The sequence below is a fragment of the Bemisia tabaci genome, chromosome 4 (assembly GCF_918797505.1).
Source record: "Bemisia tabaci chromosome 4, PGI_BMITA_v3".
NCBI lineage: Eukaryota > Metazoa > Arthropoda > Insecta > Hemiptera > Aleyrodidae > Bemisia > Bemisia tabaci.
This window is the reverse complement of record NC_092796.1, coordinates 51,573,715-51,593,467: the sequence shown is the minus strand read 5'-3', so window position 1 is coordinate 51,593,467 and position 19,753 is coordinate 51,573,715. Positions and strand designations below refer to the sequence as shown.

Genomic DNA, 19,753 nt, shown 5'->3' with positions numbered 1-19,753 from the left:
AAGAACATAGAATTCCTTAATAGAAAGAGTTGTGCCAAGTGGAATCGATTTCTGCTTGATTCCCGCTTTCGGGCTCCGTGGAAGTCATAGACGGTCAGAGAGATTACACTTTCACCGGTTGCAATAAACTGGAATGGACCGGGGAACATAGGGGCACGATAAGGAGTAAAGGAAATGAGGGTGGGGATGTAGGAAAGGCATCCGGCACAATGTAATCGTTTTGCCCGTTTTCGATATCCAGGACCCAATATGGCTCAAATCTCCCAAGAAAAGAACTCTGAAGGTACCTGATTGGGCACGTCCCTAAAAATCATCTGGAGGGAGCAAATTTTGAGGGACGAGGGTTGATAATCTTCTGGGTGAAGAAATGATCGTAAGTTCAAAAAAACTTTCGCCGTTCAAGAAATGTACACCATTCCGAGTTTTTTGAGATTTGAACAATTTTCATTATGCCATGACATTACTAGCTACTTTCGTTCTGATGGCAAAAATATGCTAAAAAAATAAGTAAGTAGAGTGCCATGAAATATTTCGTATACCCACGTCGCATGCAGTCTGAAAATCAGGAATCGTCATCAATTTTCAAGCAGCGAGGTTGTCAACATATTAAAGTGCAATCAATTGCATCGACATAGTAAAAATTTCACGAGTAAAGATGTTTTAGCAAAAGTTCACGGAACTTTGCGCGAAAGTTAAGTTTTGTAAACCTATCTCTGTGTGGACAAGGCCTTCCATTCATAAGAAATGAACGAAAAAATCATGAAAGAACAAACATAAATGTGGATTAATGATTTTAACTTCCGCCGCCGCGCCTCGCAGACCGCACTGCGTTTGACGCAATGCGTGAAGTATTCACGTAGTCTTGTAGGCGCTATGCGTCTCTCGCTGATCGCACTGTGTTTGCCGCAATGTGTGAGGTATTCATGCATTCTTGTAGGCGCTATCCGTTTCACGCTGTCCGCAATGACCGCACTGTGTTTGATGCAATGCGTGAAGTATTCGTGCAGTCTTGTAGGCGCTAATATGTGTTACATGCCGATTGCCGCGCCGAGGGCTTCTCCTTTTCATCTCAAGTCCTCGTCATCATTTCTCTCCAGGCCAAATTGCATGTTTGGTTTCTCTCTTAACTCGACTAATTAAAGGTGCTGTCTCTTGTATCACTGAAAGACGACAAAAGTAGAAATTACTATACTCTCAGAAAATTAGAGATTTTGTCGCCTTTTCTCGTTTGAAATTTTTTCTTCAAAATCCGAATTTTTTTTATACCTACATTTAAAAAAATTGTAAAATTTGCCGCCCCCTGTAGATTTGCCGCCGTGAGCCACGGCCCATATGGCCACCCCCTTAATCCGGCCCTATGGTCCAGGAGAAAATTTGCGATATAATATTAATTTTTATACTTCATCTCCTTCTTTAGTTTGGAGAATCGCTTTTTGCTATCGATAAAATATAGTCCACGGATGTACCCACTCTATTTAGATTAACCTGCGAGGGGTCGGCGTAGCGACCAGGGCTGTAGCCCCCTGGTTGACTTAAAAACTAGAAGCCTGATAATCAGTAAACATTTTTTTAAGTTTAATGTCACCTTCACAAAGCTCATGCGAGTAATACATCTCTTCCCCGAGGCAGCTTTCCGATATCTGCTCCCAGTGGTTCGATCACACACTCACGACCGTTTTAACTTGATTGAGTTGTGAGGGATAAACGCACTCGGGTTTTTTCTCTCTTTTTTCGTAATTCCTTTGTTTCGTTCCTGGAAGCAATACACTGGTAGATGTAATATGCGTTTACGTAACTCTATTCGGTAATTGCGGCTGGTTTTCCTCGTCTCATGTTCACGGAACGTGGATGGAGTAAAGCTCGCTTAAGCCGGTGCGCACTCCGAGGCTAAGGTCACGTGCTGCCCGAGTTGTCACGTGGAGAAGTCTCCTCTCCTCTGAGGCTCTAATTGTGAATCAACTGCCAGGCGGCGCACCGTTACGCCAATGAAAGCTGACATTGAGTCCGCACTGAAAGGAACTACAGTGCCCAGAGTTTTCTTAATATTTGAACAGAAAATTTTCCAAATACGTGGTTGCAAGGGAGGGGGGGGGGGTATGTAAGGAGGGAAATGATAGACTAACTAAAGGGTCTTTCGTGGGTTGCCGTTAGTTAGTCAATTACTATTAGATGATTTTACAGAATCATACATGCAATAATTGCGACTCATGCCATGCTTCAATAAAATAAAACAATGCGCAATTACAATTTTACCTTAACATGGCTCAATTTTTGTTCACACATTATGAGTAGCCGAAAAACCGAAAAATGTTGTTGGTCAATTGGACTGCATTTTGCAATTTGGAACTATAAATTCTGACCCGGTTCAAAAACAACGTATGTGCTATTAGTTTCCCTATGCACATAAGTGTTTTTTAAGATGAGCCAGAATTTGTGTTCCAAATTGCAAAATTCAGTCCAATTACTTGTACCCCTTATGTCCACTGCAACCACCCTCTTTCACCAGCAGGATCGCACCATTATCTCCTTGTCTCTTGCTTTGTCCGTCGATTTCATCGGCGCAATAAGAAATTTTTTGCGCAAGGCGGGGGCACAGAGGGGTACTCTTTTACGGAAAGAGCTGCCCCTCCGGGGGCTGGGGGAATCCTTCGAAGATTTACTTGCCCTAGAGTACAATAAAGCTTCAAAGTTCGTCTAATGCATACTGTTCTTGAAAGCTTATCATTTCCTGCAATCATCCAGCCTCTTTCTTTTTTCTTTTATCAGCTTTAAAAGGGTGGTAAGTAATTCTTGGTTCAAGAATTAAGTGCGTAGTAAAAACGAGCCATCAGAATTTTTGTGAAAAGTTAGCCTTCAAAACAGATTCCACAGCGCAGGTGCGCTGTTCAACTATCCACGTTTTGACAGCGGTCAGTTACATAAAAATTACACGCATGTACTCATAGAATGTCGGTGAGATTTGATCGTCGAGCAGCAAAAAATAATGTGGCAAAGGCTATGGGAAAGAGAGCTGATAATGGGAGAGGTTATCACGGAAAATCGCAGTCACGTGCAGTGGATTAATTGTCGAGCGATAAGAAAAGTTAACTGTAATAAGTCTGCCTCGACAGCTGCAATCGGCTCGTTTGCTCAACGACTTATCTAATAGCATATGACGAATTACATCATGCTACATGCCTCGAATTGAGGAATTCGCTGATTAGAGCAGTTATATTTGACTGAGGGAACGATGATTTTATTCCAGTGGAAACACTAAAAGTAAAGGATGGGCTGGGGGAGCCGCACTGTTTGTGAGAATGATGATAAATGGCCGAGTCAACGTCCGCGAAAAGAGACTTTATTCCAAAAAATCTCTTATTTGAAATATTGATACCCAAGGCTTATATGTGTTCTGCAAACATTATGGGGTTTAAAACGGCCAAAAATAGTCATCGTTTCCGGATGAACGTTGGTATCAAACTGGACATTCGACTTTTATTTTTGTTGATTTCGGCACGGTTCCCGTTGACTGCAGCAGAAGAGGAAAAGAAAATGAAAAACCCGGAAAACCTCGGAATCAACCGAAGATGGTGTTAGCTACTGTGTGTTCGACAAGTCAACTAAACTTTTGTGTTGCTATTTTTACCTCAGTGCAATTTCAGCGACACTTATTGTTAGTGGCGCTGGGAATATTTTCGAATTTTGCAGCGAGTGACGGATAAAAATGACATGGCCTCTTTTTTTCTTAAACCTGGTTTGAAGCACCATCGAGATTCCTTCAAATCAACAGGAACGATGACGTCGAAATCTGTACGTTCGAGAGGGGCATTCTCACTTTTAGTGTTCCCCTGTACACTTGCATTTTCCGCTTGGAATTCGTACGACCTTGCCTTTCACTTTCCTTGCCTTGCAGTCTCCACCTCGTTGGCAGATGTCCACCGATGCTTTGCAGTCATGTCAAACTGCGGTTAATTCGTGTATAATTCACTAAAAATACACTGGGGCCTACAGAAAACGATACCGACTATCGCTCGGCACCTGCCATGTGAAAATTCGAAACGCGGGGTTGCCAACTCAATTCGCCACGATTTTAAATAGAAGACTGGAACAGAGACGATATATTTTAAGGATTCAACATGTTATCTTCCCAATAGTGTAAACGTTACCTTCGGAGGTCATGGCCCAATTTCACCTGATGGTGAATGATCAAAGAGTTGAGAACAAGGTACTTAGAGCAATCCTAACATAATTTGCGTAAAGTCGCTAGGCGATGTGCTCAACTTGACATTAATACAAAATTGATTTGAAAAAATTGGGGAATTTTATTTGATTTTTTGCTAAACACGTTGCTCACCAATCGTCACTCGGCGAAAAATAGTGTTGAATGTTGATCTCCAAACTTAACTTTCACCTAATCTGATTACACTGATTGGATTGATCTTACGGGTCCTCTAAGATACGTTGTCTTCGGGGTAAACATTTCTAAAAATTTCTAAAATTTTCTAGAATTTGTATCTTCATATTGAACTGCAAAAAGCTGTAAAAAATAGAGTTTTTGAAAAAAAAAAATAAAAAAAAAATAATTTTCAAACTTCTCGCCTAAACCATTTTGACGAACATATCGTTTTTTGGACTATAGAGTGGTGTGTTTCGCCACCTTGCATACATTTCGAAGAATAAATTGCACCTCCTTTGATGCTTTAAAAAATTATTTAAAAAATGTGCTAATAAAGAGAGGAAAGTTTCAGAGCTAAAATAATACGAAGCATAGCAAAGAATAAGGATCTCAGTCAGTTTAAGCGTTAGATAATGAACAAGTAAAGAAGAAAATTCAGCTTTTTGTTAAAAAACTTAATATAATTTTAAACTATAAGTACCTATTTAGTAATTATACAAAGCGTTTTTTGGAAATGAGCCGGTGGGGAGGATTTATGCGTTACGTAGCTCACAAACTGGGTCCAAATCTGAATTGCAAGTTGAAGAATGTGTGAAAATAAGTGAGTTCTTTACGTAATCACGGTTTATGTAAAAATTCAATTCAATTATGTAAAAGTATTTTCGGTTGTATTTTGATGGATTTTCCAGAATAATTGCACACGAAGTGAAAGTTTTCTTCTTTAATAATAGGTGGGCGTTTCCTCTAATTTACCCACTTGATGATTGGAAATTTCGATTGAATCGACACAGAAACAGACCGTACGGCGGCGTCTTAGTGGATTTTATCAAGTCTCCTCATCCGAATTCATAACCACAAGTTCTCGTTGATTCTGCTCATTTTTCGCGCATTTTCAATGTTTATTTTCAGGTACTCAAAAGTTTTCCACACTGAAAAAACTCCGGCCGTGGGAGTTGTATTTACGGGATATATGTATGGAAATACCGTCCGCGTTCCGGGCTCAGAGACTGAAAGTTCCGGGCATAGCACCTGGAGCGATCGAAGCTACGGCTCCAGCACCCGGAACTTTCGACCTCTGAGCCCAGAACTGACAGTTTGAGTTTTGACTTGAGTTAATTTTGTCCTATAGGTGGATAGTGATGCGAGGCCTCAAACAAATATTTTACTATGTCTTTGTTTCTCACTCAAAGTCTTGTGACATAATCCGAAGAGCGAGTTGGCACGATATTGAGAAAATTTGACATCCCTGTTGAGCCAGTGATCTTACCGCCGAAATCCTCGACCCAGTTCAGAATGCAGTCCATTGTTTCGTCTGCAATTCTGCCCTGTAATCCGTTCCTACCGTTCGCTTTCGTTCAAATTTAGCATCACGAGAGAATTTTATCGCCTCCAAGGCTGAAACAGAGTCGTCGTTCCGACACTAATCAACGGTTCAATGCTTCTTGACATTGTACGAAGTACACGTGGAAGAAAATGACGGTTATTTTAATAGGTCAGAAACTAGAAAATCCAACTCACAATGAAAACACTCGACGTTACTCCTTGAAAACTTCCCTATTTTTCCTTCTCCGCGATTGGCGGATTCAGCAACTTGGTGACATTGGATTTCCTCCATTTGAACCCATGGAAATGTATCGATCCTTGCAGGGGCCAGGTGCTTCGACAAGAATCGATTTTTTAGCATGGGTTTAAATGAAGGAAATCCAGTGTTGCCATCCGCGTGAAGACTAATTTATGAAAATTTCTAGTGATGGAGATGGTTCGTTTTCCTACCAAAGAATAAAACGGGAGTGGCGATTTTGAAACACAGTGAAGGAAATGCGCGGCTCTGTAATTTCACTGCTGATATGCTGTCAAGTTGGAGAAGCTTTAATTTCCTCATTTGCCAGGTTCTTCCAGGCCCGTGGATACCCTGCCTCTAGGCATGTTGACGAAGTAATTTTCGTTGTTTTTCATTCGAATAGCAGTGCTCGATAAAGGCAGAAAAAACAAGTGGAGAAGGAGGAAGGGTTAAGGAACACTCTCGAGACGCGAAGTAGGTGACTAGTTGCGTTATCAGCGGGGCGATTAGGATTCGTGGAGAGGTTCAAAGTGTCGCTTGCATAAGCGCACTCACACCGAGGCAGGGTATTCGAAAATTCCGAAACGTGACTCTCTAGTCGCGTTCCTGGTCGCGGCGCGATAAGCCGGGGGTATAGGGGGCACGGGCATCAATGGCAGCCACGGTTGCCAGATTGTGCGATTATGCGGATGATTCACGTATGTAAAATGGAGTTTTCAGCACTATCTGACGTAGCTCGGCCGCGTCTAGTGCCCGCTATTTTTAGCCAGCGCCAGCCGACATCGCTGCGGAAACGAGGAAAGCTAAAATTCGCTCCCAGTCGCGATGCGCCGCCGCCGCACACTGTGGTATTGGACCTGAAAAGCTGGCCAAAACTATTTATCACCAGATATCGCCGAGTTTTAAAAATATTTTACAATCAGTACTTCTTCTTAAGTGATAATATGCACAATTTATCCACCTCACACATCATATGACAATTTGCGGAGAGTTTAAAGAGGATGGAAGAAGCCCTCCAAAAAGCCTTTAAAAGGACGCAAAGTATCTGACTAAAGCGGTGCATTGAGACGAGTTTCTCCTTCACCTGTGGTCCACTTTTCGAAATAAGGACTCTCTATGACCTCATTAATGGTTTTTTTATGAAACAGCGTAAGTCCTTTCAAAATTTTTGACGAAACAGCCGATCTCTCACATTGAGGAGTAAATGTACATTTCTCAAAAAAATTAATATGAATCATTCTAGATATTAGATTTTTGACTGTTTTGAATCAAAATTAGTGCTAGTATGAAAGTGCCGGGACCTCCATATGATGATTTGAGGATAACTTATGGGATGAAAATAAGTTTTATCAAAATAAGAACCATTGTGAGGACAGAAAGCACCTATGAAAAGGATTCATTTTGATGGGTTCCTTCCTAACCCATGATCTACATCTCAAAGTGAGGGCACTCCATTAACTTTGAAATTGCCTTTTTTAATATAAAACAGCGTAAGTCACTGCGAAATTCGTGACAAAACCACATACCTCACTTATCAAGGGCCAATTGTATTTTTTCTTAAAGTTTAGGTTGATAATAATGGAAGATTTAGTTCTAATGATGTCCCTTTACAATCTGCTGCCTGAGGAAAAATCGTAAAATTACTTTTACGAGGCTTCAAAATGTGCCTCTCAGCGTAATTTCATGGTGCCAGAGGGCCACTTTCGAAGCCCCACCCCAAAGCCGGATGGCCTCAAATTTGTCTGTCAAAGTAAAACATGGCATGAATATGTCTATACTCAAGGATAATGCACGAAGAGATCGTTAAATAACGGATTAAACTCTTTGGCAAGACTTTAAAATGACCCTCCCTTCCGCTTTCAAATTATTTTTTTCATCGCTCTTTCGGGGGCGTAGGGGCCAGAGAAACAGGTTGTGTGACCAAATATCACCCAATTTCGTACTAAATGGGTCAGAGGTATTGGAAAAATACAATTTCAGTCGTTAGTATCGACATAATTTTTCCCATTCATGTTTGTGAAAATCGCTCAAAAGTCCATGTTTGAAGTCAAAAATTTCAATTTCCTCAGTTTTCCTCAGTCTGTCGACCCTGAATCCTGAAAATACCCACTTCGGACTATGACATTCCGCCTGAAACCGCTTGAGAACAGTTGAGAGAAATTTTTAATCGGACTGTGAAATTCGAAAAAAACGTTTACTTTTACATCACTTTTCAACCTCCTGTGAAAATCACTAAAAAAGGAAATTTCGAAAATACTGTGGTTAGTTGTGTAGAATATACCCTTAAGAATGTGTTGCATATCGCCGAACTTCCCTCCTATGGTCGCACAGTTGAAGTAAACTGATCGACGAGTAGCGCGTCAAAACACATCAAAAAAATCGCTGAGAAATAGGTAACTTCGTGGTCTCTTCGCGGGAAATTGAGCCACTCGAAAAATGGCACATACATGGCTACTGGGGTAAAAAACAGTGTAGATTTCGAATATCACATTGGTTTTCCAAAAAAAAAAAATTAAAATTGAGGTTTTGGCCAGGTTTTTCGGTCAAATACCACAGTGTGCGCCGGCTTGCCACGGGCCACGGGAAGCCGCCGAACATACCGGGAGGTCACGAGTGCAGAAAGTTCTCTGGAGTAGATTTACACTAAATTACGCAGAGATGAGCTAAGTATACCGCATGGGCGAAACTAAGACCTTTTATAAGACGGTGGCACGACAGAGGGTCACTTGGTCGGGGAAAAATTGGAAAACATCCCACCAAGGAGGTTCTGCGGGACTGTCCAGTTCCGAAGATGCGTTCTAGGGATTTTCTGGCTCCAAAAGGAGCTTCAAAGGGCATCTTAGAGAAATTTTGTAAAATTGAGGTAGCTAAATAGCAATTATGAGCTGTTTTTACCGCAAAATTGATCGAATAACGATTTCCGGCACTACCAAACCAACACTGCCTTTTCCGGAATAAACGAGAACTTCCATGTTCAACCGTTTCCTGGTAAAATTACGATTTAGTGTGGCAATGTCTTGACATTGCATCACTCAGCACCGAGGAACTACAATTACTGGCTCATCCATAGAAGCACATATCGGCATAGGGAAACTACTGGTACATGTGTCATTTCTAAATTGAGTCAGAAATAGTAATCCCTAACTGCAAAATGTAGTCCAAGGGAATTATTTTCATTCTTTCGTCTGGGAGACGACCGAGGAACTACAATTACTGGCTCATCCATAAAAGCACATATCAGCATAGGGAAACTACATGCACATGTCGTCACCTTCCAGACAAAGAATCACAAGCGCCATGCGACGTTTAAAATTTCCGCCGCCATTTTATTTCTTTACTGAGAAATTGTTGGTTGAATCTGTTTGGAAATTTCACTAAATTTTATCGGCAGCACGAAGAAAATTCAGTGAAATCTTCGAACAGCTTCGTTGAACAATTTCCCTGTAAAAAAATAAAATGGCGGCGGAAATTTTTAAACGTCGCATGGCGCTTGTGATACTTTGCCGGGAAGGTGACGATGTGTATTTCTAAAATGAGCCAGAAATAGTAATTCCTAAATGCAAGATGTAATCTAAGCGTATTATTCACATTCTTTCGTCTGGAAAACGACGAATTTTCGAGCTCTTGGTAGAGCCCTCACTGGGCTCACCTAGGCGGTGCTGGTCGCGACAACGCTGTTTTCACGTGAGACGCTGCGCTGGAAGCCTCGCAAGTTTTCCTGCGACACCAACGACGGTGGCGGGGGGGGGGGGGGGGGGGGGCGCCTGCGAGTGATTACCTAATCGGCCAACACAACAGCCAGCAACACTCACTCGGCTCGATTCTCGATTTCCACAGAACGAGGAGCTCGCCGTTTAGTTCTCGATGGCGAATGGCGATGCGTCAGAGCTGGAATCCGAAATGATAAGCTCGGCTCGAGAGCATTGTTTACCCGCCGCCATCCCCCCCCCCCCCCCGCCCCCCGGTCCACCGTTGCGCCTTGTGGGAGCACGCATGCCAACCTCTTCGATCGGCGATCGCTTGCATCACGTGCAGACGCTCGGAGTCTAATCGGCACGCAACCATTAACCCAGGTTCATACCGTTCCGGGCCTCCTGCATTTATGCCGGAAGGTGCCGTTTTTTCCCAGTTTTATGAGCGTCAAATGAGGAGAGGTAATTTAAAACCTGGCGCCTGGTAACCTGGTCGGAGTTTAAGTAGCTTTTTAGCCCCTTGAAAATGGTTTTTTGAACATTATAATGAAGTCTTCGGTTTATCACGATTGCGTCGGGCAAATGGGACCACAACCCTGCAAAACTTTATTTTCACTGTCCCATTGGAGGACCATTAAGAAAAAGGACACCAGAGGCGGGTCCAGCAATTTGGCGACTCCGGATTCCCTCCATTTAACCTATGTTAAAATAATCGATTCTTGCCGGAGCACCTGGCCCCTCCAGGACATTCCAATACATTTCCGATATTCCGATACATTTCCATAGGTTCGAATGGAAGACATCCGGTGTTACCAAGTCGCTGGATCTGCCAATGAAGGACGCGTGGGGATTAGACGCTGCTAAGATCGCGCAGGTTTCCTAGGGAGCGGGCCCCGCCAAAAAGAGATTTTGGGGGTCCACCTCCTCCTCTTCATGATGAAAGGGAGTCAAAAGAGGCCCTAAGAGACGCAGCAAGATTTCTTGAAAATAGCGGGATGGGGCCCCAAAAATATATTAAAAGGAACTGTACCGGCTACATTGGCTCCAAACTGTTCCCTAATGAGAGATTTTTTCGCCTTATCCATCGTCAACATCCGAATTCTTCTACTTTGATTGTTGAGCAAACCCGACCGGAACCTGGCGGAACTGGCGGGGAAGTAAAAAATTCAGTTACTGCTTTTACGATCTGGCGGAAATGAAATGAAAAGTTGGGCCTGGGAAACAGGGAAGCGCTGAGCGCCGTGAGCAACATTATCGCGGATCTGAGGTGTAGCCAGGGGCTGGCGTTGGCGTTCTTGGGTCTCAGCTCGTAACGCGACCTACATAATGCGAGTAATTGACCTTGATTCGTATCAATCAGTGGGTCTTCAACGCCGCAACACTGGTATGTGTCCCTGTTGAAAGGGAAAACGGGGTGAAAAAGTGGCCAGCACAGCATGGGTTGGCAACTTGTAAAAAGTCCATTTCACACAGCCGGAGACGAGGCATAAATGAATTCAGACCGCAAATGCCGAAAAAACACCTCAAGTCGTTGAATCGCGTAACAAGGAAAAAAACGTTCCGTCGATGCTAGATAACTTTTTTTGTATAACTGAGTATTATCACTGCTATGACATAATACGTATAATCGCTCAACGCAACTATTAACGTGGCAAGTCGGGTTGTTAGAGGTTTCTTAAAGATTAAGGAAATCCGTAGAAATACCCTAAACTTTCCGCACAAGGATACCCAGGTACGTCAAAAAGCATAAAAAAGGAATATTTCAAAAATTAGTGATTTTTCAAATCCGGCTTTATAGTCCTCATATTTCATTATCAAAGTTATAATTATTAGACGACTTTGTTTTGACGGTCGTGAATATTCAAAAAAATCGAGCGGAGTAGAAATTCCGGTCTACAAAACCGAGTTAGGTACCTGTAATGTTTGAGTGTCATCTTTTCCTCTAACCCCTAGCCCCTTCAACAGGGATGGACGCGAACCTCCTCTAAATTTTTCAGGGGGCAAAAAGATATTTAGAAGCCTTTCCTGATCAAAAGGTAGGAGCCTGGGGGCCGTTCGGAGAGGGTCCTGAACGGCCTTCGCGGGATTTCCTCGAAAGTTCCAGATGGAGCCATAAAATTCTGCCGAAGGAAGGACAATCGGACTACCCAGCATCCCGGGTCAGTCCACTCTGGCGGGGCGACGAAATATTTTGAAAATCGGAAAGATTATTGACCCTCGTGAAAAATCTTCGGGTCGGGAGCCCGGAGGGCGGGAGAGAGAGGTGGACAGTACCAGACACCCCCCTCCCAACCTCGCCTCTTCACCGACACCAACAGGTGAGCCTTACCAATCGGACTGGAACCGGATCGAGGGGCGGCCGCGGAGTGAAAAGCGTCGAACTGTCGGGAGCATCGCGCGCGGCGGCCCCGAAACACGACTCCCCCGTGGGGACGAGGGGGGCCTGGAGGGGGGGGGGGGCGTTAAAAAAGCGAATCATGGCGATTGGAAGAGGAAACAAGGTCAACGTCCGTGGCGGCGCGGCGCGGCCGAGGCGTTGTTGCACGGCCGAGCCACGTCAACCGCCCGATGACGCGGGGTTTCGCTCGTTATTCCGCTGCAACTGGGTCGCCCCCGCCTCCCGCGCCCGCTTCCGTCCAGACCCGGCTCGCAATCAGCGCAGGGACCGAGGACCTGGGTCCTAGGTGCCTCTTCCTCCCAGGAGAGTCCAACATTACGAATGGATTGCATTTTGCAAAAAGGAACCGGAAGAATTGCGATGATGCTAAAGATTGTGTATTTTCATCCTTTGCAGTGAAATTACTGAGAACATGAAAAAATGTGAAATTTACATTGTAATTTGGACGTATTTCTGCTAAACGGAACTATGTGCATTAAGACATGAGCCCTGAGACCCACAAGAATAAATGCATAACAGGGCTCATGTAATAATGCACATAGTTCCGTTTGGCAGAAATGCGTTCAATTTTGTCTTAAATCTACAGTTTTTAGTGAGTAAAATAGAAACTGTAAATGGATAATCAGGTTTTTCCTCCAAGACAAAAGAGGTCGCACAATCTTGAATAAAATGCTCCTGGTGCCTTTTTGCAAAATGCAATCCAAATCTTCCTCGGTCCTTAACACACGAGAGTTTTTCGAATAGTTGATTATGATCGTATCAGGTTGATCGCCAGAAAAACTCCAGCCCTGCTGATTGCCTCCTTCTTCCTTGTAAGTTCCGACCTCAATCTCTCTCGTAATCTCTCCCGGTCCGTAACTCTTCCTTAAAATTTGTGGTCCATGAAGAACTTACCATTTCACTGTTTGGGATCAAAGTTTCCCGCGAAAGTCAAAAACTGGGTGCAGGAAAGTCGAGTACCGGAAACAAGAGAGTCAAAAGTCGGAAACGGGAAAGCTCCCGGGGTTATGAGCCGTTTCCGGAATTGGAAAAATTCCCATTTAAATACCTACTCTCGGCTCACTGAGAGCCTGCTGGCACCATCAAAACCCCCACATGATGGAGTCCCCAATAGGGATCTATAACCATTAACCCCCGCGGATTGACTTTAGAATTTTGCACGCAGCAACAGCAGAAGACTACCTTTTAGGCAAATTTTTTGGTTAGGTAAGATAACTTAAGCTAAGCTCGATTTAGCATGAAGGAACAAACTTTCTTGGTTCTTTACAGAAAAAAATCTGGACTTACTTCCTAGGCGAATGAACGTGACAACATTTCAATATTGGAAATTTTCACTTGAATATTGAATACGACTAGAAAACTATTGAAAGTTCCTGACTGATATTCCTTCTAATTCCAAGCAATAATCAGTCAAATTTTGGATGAAAATTGTATCGCAATAATTGTGAAAAAAAACCGACTTGTTTGAGTTAATTTCGCAACCTGCCATGGAGGTAGGTTCCGTCGTCTGGGGACTGCCGTTGATTTTCCTGTAGGTAAGTACAGACACGTGTAATTATGAACGCACTTAAGTACTGAGATTCATTCTAATGAACTTGAGGGACTCGTTGAGGAAAATCATTGTGGAAAAAGGCCATTGGAACAGTGTGAGACCGGTATCTTCCTCGCACAGAGATTACATGAATTTGGTGTGCTTCAATCAGCAACATGCAGCAAAATAATTGCACGCTCTGACGATGCGTAAGAAAAATGAAATGAAAAGGAAAAAACTCATAAATTGATCTTTGTTAAAAATTGTCAGTTTCTCATCACATGTACGCAAGAATTATTACTCTTGAGCCTACTGTCTATTCAGGACCCTCGAATGACTTTTTAATGTTTTCCTAGCTTTAATACAAATCTCCAAAAACACAACCTGTTTACTTTTATTTAAAGTAAAAAAGACAATGAGAAGTTATGTGAGAGGATCAAATCATATTCATAATATCAATTAAGAGACATCAGAAATCATCCTAGAGGCATTCTTTTTCGAGACCCATTAGGTAACATATGAAAATTATGTAACGCAAATACGATAATTTCATCTCCTTGCCATGTAACGCTTAATTACGCTTTGCTGGAACCACTCCTTCAAGGAATTATGCTTGGCTAAAAAGAAAAAAAGGGAGGATTTTTAGCTCACTAATATAATGACGTCATGGATATTGCTGTGTGATAAATTAGGAGGGGGAAAAATGCGTATCATAGTGGGATAAACGGAGAAAAGCACTCAGTGCGTGTGGTGAAAAAGATTAGCGAGGATAACTGAAATCGTTACGTATTTATTACTTTACTCGATGTTCTTTTTGCTCTTTAGGACGCCACGCAAAGTATAAGTATAACACGGTGTGAAGTCAAAATATTGTAAAAAGAAGACGTAACTTAAAAAAACTTATCGGATGGAGGTGGGGAGGGATTGGCAAGGAACTCTTGCGGGACTACGCCCGCAAGGTAATTTACATAGGGGTTGCTTGCACATGCATAAACCGTGAGAAGCGAGGCAAATATACTGCATCACTGACTTTGGAAAGGCAGAAAATAAACAACCTTGAAAAAATTTGTACGCGCGATCAGCTGGTCCGATTTTTTTTTAGCCCACAAAAAGAAAGAAGAAAAAATAGGTACCTACTATCGATTTTTTTTTCTTTTAGAAAAAATACTTGATTTGAAGAGCTTGGAGGACAAGGCGCATAAGGGTAGTTTTGGTCAAGTCAAGAAATATGTGTTTAGAGTTTTCACATTTCATGGAGCCTAATGGCGGAGAGGAAGTTTAAACTCACTTTTTGATGCTTCATCGTTGGATTTTAGTTGAGAATTTTTCACAGAATGTACTTTCAAACTAGTTTTATTCGAGTTCATGAATATCTCCATTTTTTCAAAAACTGCACCTATACGCCTTGTCCTCCAAGCCCCTCATTTGTGCTTGCTTACTAATGATAAGAATTGCAGTAAGTCACACAGAGAGATCAAGTTGTCAGCTGCTCGACTCTAAGATATTTTCGGGCAATTCTCATTGCACTTCAGATGCAAAATCCTATCAATTGTCTAACGACCATCTAAGCTCATTTCTCAAAAAAAAAAAAAAAAAAAAAAAAAAAAAAAAAGGTTGTTTCCTACGGCCAAAAACGAGAGCCAGTCGCTTCACCACTTCAAAATGCCTTCTTCCTTAACATTTCTTGTAAAATAATAAAGGAGTCAACATTTGGTAATAGAAAAGATTACCAAAAGAGGGAAAATTTGGGAATAAGAAGATTTTCGGTGGAAAAAAACCTGAAGCCGACAATTCTTAAGACTGTCAGTGATGAAATTTTAAAAATTCAGATATGAGAACTCATGGTACACCGTCCGAAGGTTATCAGTCGAAATTACCTCACTTAAAGATGTTAGTTTGCACATTTTTCCTTCAAGGTTATGCGCATTTTCCTTTCTTCATCTCTTGATTAATAGGGATTTTCATCGGGGGTCGACAATTTTTTGGAGCGGGGCTTGCGGTTATCGAGTTTCTGTACCGACAGTTTCAATACATTCGATTGGGTCGATGGTAAACTCCGGTTGTTCGTTCCCTCAAAGGGCGCGAAGGCGCCTTTCTTGGTGTAATGCACTCGCCGCGCGTCAGTGCGGTCGCAGAAGGTGCAATGGTGCATCAAGGCCGCTCTCCTTGAATCCTTGAAACAATAGGACACTTTGCGCTTGAACTCGCGTTAGTCAGTTTTATCAATGAAGCATGGTGTCCTGAGTACTCTATTGCGGGTATTCAACCTGAAGAAAACTGTGTCAACACTACTTGCAAGGGCAGTATACTCATTTGATGATCTCAGCTTATCTAACACAGTGAGAGAAAGAAGGGGAAACCAAAAAAAATTGGCAATATTTGCGTCGGGTTTAAAATACGACCCTACTGATTATTCTCCAAATTTTATCCTTACTTGACTGCATAGAGGGAGAAAAAAGGAGGTGTTTGCATCTTGAGGTTTGTTTATACCCTGTGACGAAGGTCGATACAACCTGGCCGGCGAAATCCGGCATTCGAAGTATGAAAAACGGACCATAATGTCCCATTTTTTTGCTTAAATCAACTCACGATATAATTTCAAGCACTTTTTATAAAATAACTTTTTTCCATAAATTACACCATTTCCAAGAAAATTGATGATAGAAGTCGCTGGGCCGACCTACGTTATCAAAATATTCCAAGATGCCCGAAATACAAACACCTCCTTTTTTCTGTCTATGCTTTGACTACATTTTGCGATGAGGTGCCACTAATTCTCGCTCGTTTAAGAAAACACGAGTATGCCTTTCCTTACGCAGATAGGTGTTTTTTCGGAAAAGCCAGAAACCGTAGTTTTTTTTTGGCAAAATGTAGTGCTTTTAATGGATCATGAGCTCTCTTGTAAAAAAATTGCAGTTGAAGCTGTGAAATGAGTGAGTTAAACAGAGAGAAACCAAGTCATATAATGAAAGAATTACTCAGGAGTAGTTTCGAGCTTAACAAGCCGTTATCAGTCGCCTGTAATAAATACAGGTATACGTAAAATTGTACGTAAAATGGGTCTTGAATTTAACATACCACATACTTAGAGCCTCAGAAAGAATGCAACTTCAAACATGATTTCCTAGCTTCCTACTTGATGCGACTTGGTTCTTGTCTGCAAAGCTCAGAACACATTATTCACCAAGTTTGTTTAACATTCTGAGACGTTATCAGGTCCTGCGTTAACTCATTAAGTAACGCGAGGTAGTATTCAAGGCTGTAAGTCGGTAGGTATGGTTGACAGCCTTTATCAAAGTTAAAACCAACCGGCAAGCGTAAGTCTTCGCATCTCGGGCCAATCGTTTATGCTCATATGATTGAAGTGTTTAATTTCAGCATGCGACTATTTCGACACGTGAGTAGGTATTCGGCCTATACGAGGAATTGAAGGAGTTTCGAAAACCGTGACCCACCCGAAGTGTTGTCTGTTACTTAAAGTCATGGTTTTACTTCGAAAAGAATCGTGATGAAGTAGTGGATGCACACCAAAATAAGCCTGATGTTATTGCACAAACCGGTAGTAAGTACCTAAACCAACTAAAAAATCAGCTATGATTAATTACTTCCTTAGAGCCCGAAGCTTTTCTGGGAACTTCGGTCATTCCACAAAATATTAAACTTCGAAAGTTTCGAAAGTAAATATTAAGCAAAGTAAAATATTAATAATAACAACTTACATCAATTTCAGAGTCGAAGAAGTATCGGCAAAAAAGGTAATCCAATGGTAAGAGTAATAACACTAAGTAACTCCACTAATTATCCAGAGGTAAGCATTCAAATCCACCGACACTCACGAAACGAAACGTGTCTCCGGGGTTAAAAAACACAAGCACGAATTCAATAAGTAAATAAGTGAGTCCAGTAAAAAATAACAAATACAAAAACAAGTATAAATCAGAAACGAAAATGCGGCATGTGCCGAAACTTCCAAGTCAAAAAAACGACGATCAACACGTAAATAATCCAAATCAGAGTGAATCCACAAAGTTTCAAAAGTCGTCACACGATGTTCGAAATAATAAGCGAACACAATTTTTCCACACAAGCACGGTTGATAACACAATTTGCGAGAACTCGCGCGAGTGAACGAAGCGAAGGAGTTACATGGGCCCTTGGCGGGGTGTCGGTGAACTCGCGTGTGGCTGTCGTGAGACGCACGGGACACAGGGTAACAAGCTACGCAAGAGTAAAGTGCGGACTGACGCGAACGGCAGGCCGCGAGGCGCGAGCGCGCCGCCGAGGCGCTTCCCCCACCGCTCGGCCGCGCGGCTCGTGGAGGGAGGAGCCGCCAAGTGCTTCTTCTCCATTCAGTACGGGTTACGTAACCGCGACGGCCCATGCTCCTCGTTGCGTAACTCTTGGCCGCGGTTTGTGACGCCAGCGAATTTTTCAGCTGAGCCACCGCCAGCCGCAGCCCCCGCGTGGAAAACGGCTGTTTTCAAGGTCGTCGACGCGCCTCTCCCACCCCCTCGGGTCATCGGGTGGTTGGTGTGTAGTTTTGAGGGATAACGATTGTATGGTCACCTGAGCAACGCTGTGCAGGATCGCCTTCCACCCTCTCCTTAAATATTGACGGGTCCAAGGAGGGGGGTGTAGGGGGCGTGCACCCTCACCGTCTGACCGAAGATGGGGGTAAGAAAGAAAGAAGGAGAGAAGGAAGGAACGGAGGATACACTGGAAAAAAAAACACATTGGATTTAGAGTCCAGACTCTTAAAAACATCGACAAGAAAAAGTACTCTTCATTCAATCAGAATCTAGCTTAAATCCAGAACCAAGCCTCTTAATTTAAGCGGATTTCGTTTTGATTCGAGCAAAAATCCGATTGAATCAAGAGTATTTTTTCTTGTCAATGTTTTCAAGAGTCTTGACTCTAGATCCAATGTGCTTTTTTTCCAGTGTATAGGAAGGAAGGATGCTTGCATTGAGTGACTCCAATTGCATGTTAGATGCTTTAAAGTGTCGACAATTTTCTGGAGGCAGTCCCCCTGGACCTCGATGCGCGCCCCCCCCCCCCCCCCCCGTTCGAAGTGTCATGATCCGCCTATGTCCCTAAACAACTACGCAACGCTAACCCTGGACCCCCCTCCGAAAAAGCTGGACTTGTGTATGTGATTCTGGCCTACGTAGCGAATGTCCGTTCCCGATGTCATTCGATTTTTTGCGGTTTGATGTTGTACTCGGCCGACTCGGCGTTGCAGGGGGGATTATACGGAGGGGACAGGGAGAGAGGAAGAAAGAAAGATCAACAGTTGAAGAAAGGAAGACGCAACCAGCTTCATCCTGGAGCCCTTTTGCCCCTCTCCCCTTTCGTGAAATGGCGTTTTCCGAACTCTCACTGGCTTTCAGCAATCAGGAAGGCCAGGAGTGATGATACGTCCTTCTCCTCTCCGCAATGATAATAGGCCAACAGTTGACTCAAGGAGGCATTTTAGTTTTCCGTCAAAAAACACCCCTCACCAAAATCGAACGAACAGGATAGCCGAGATAGTATTTTAGGCAATGTCCGCTATTTTAGACTAGGTATTTTAGAAGTTTAGCTTAAAATTTCGAGTTCCCCGTCAAAAAATACTCCTAAAAATACCGAGTTTCAAAAAAATCGAACGATCAGGGACCGAGATAGCATTTAAGGCCATGTCCGCCACCTTGGACTAAGGAATTTTGAAAACTTGACTAAAAATTCGAGTTTCCCGCTAAAAAATGAATCTCTGATACCAAGTTTGACAAAAATCAAACGAACAGGTGCCAAGATAGAATGTTAGGCGAAGTCCGCCATCGTGGATTTTGGAATTTTACAAATTAACTTTAAAACGCAAGATATCCAAAATCTAAGGTCAGATTCGGATTTCTCGTGAAAAATCGATGCAATTTCATGTATCATACGTTAGTATAGCATAGCATAGTACATCATGAAGGAAGGGATCCATCGTGGATTTTGGAATTTTAAAAATTAATTTTAAAACGCGTGATATCCAAAATCTAAGGTCAGATTCGGATTCCTCGTGAAAAATCGATGCAATTTCATGTATCATACGTTAGTATAGCATAGCACAACATGAAGAAAGGGATTCTGCGAAATCAGTTTCATAGGAAGTAGGTCAGCACGGGGAGCGTAGTAGGAAGAAGAAGAATTGGACTGCATTTTGCAATTCGGA

At 42.6% G+C, this 19,753-nt stretch overlaps 1 protein-coding gene across 2 annotated transcripts in view; it reads right to left on the bottom strand.

Annotated features, from left to right (window-relative positions):
* Nucleotides 1-17,858, bottom strand: part of vri (nuclear factor interleukin-3-regulated vrille) — a 36,856-nt gene extending 18,998 nt beyond the window's left edge. The window contains exon 1 of one of the 2 annotated variants that reach the window (XM_072300028.1): nt 17,277-17,858. The gene's annotated coding sequence lies outside the window, so the exon portion shown is untranslated. The remainder of the gene's footprint in view (nt 1-17,276) is intronic. The other variant, XM_072300029.1, reaches the window with a different exon arrangement.
* Between the last annotated feature and the right edge of the window lie 1,895 nt (nt 17,859-19,753).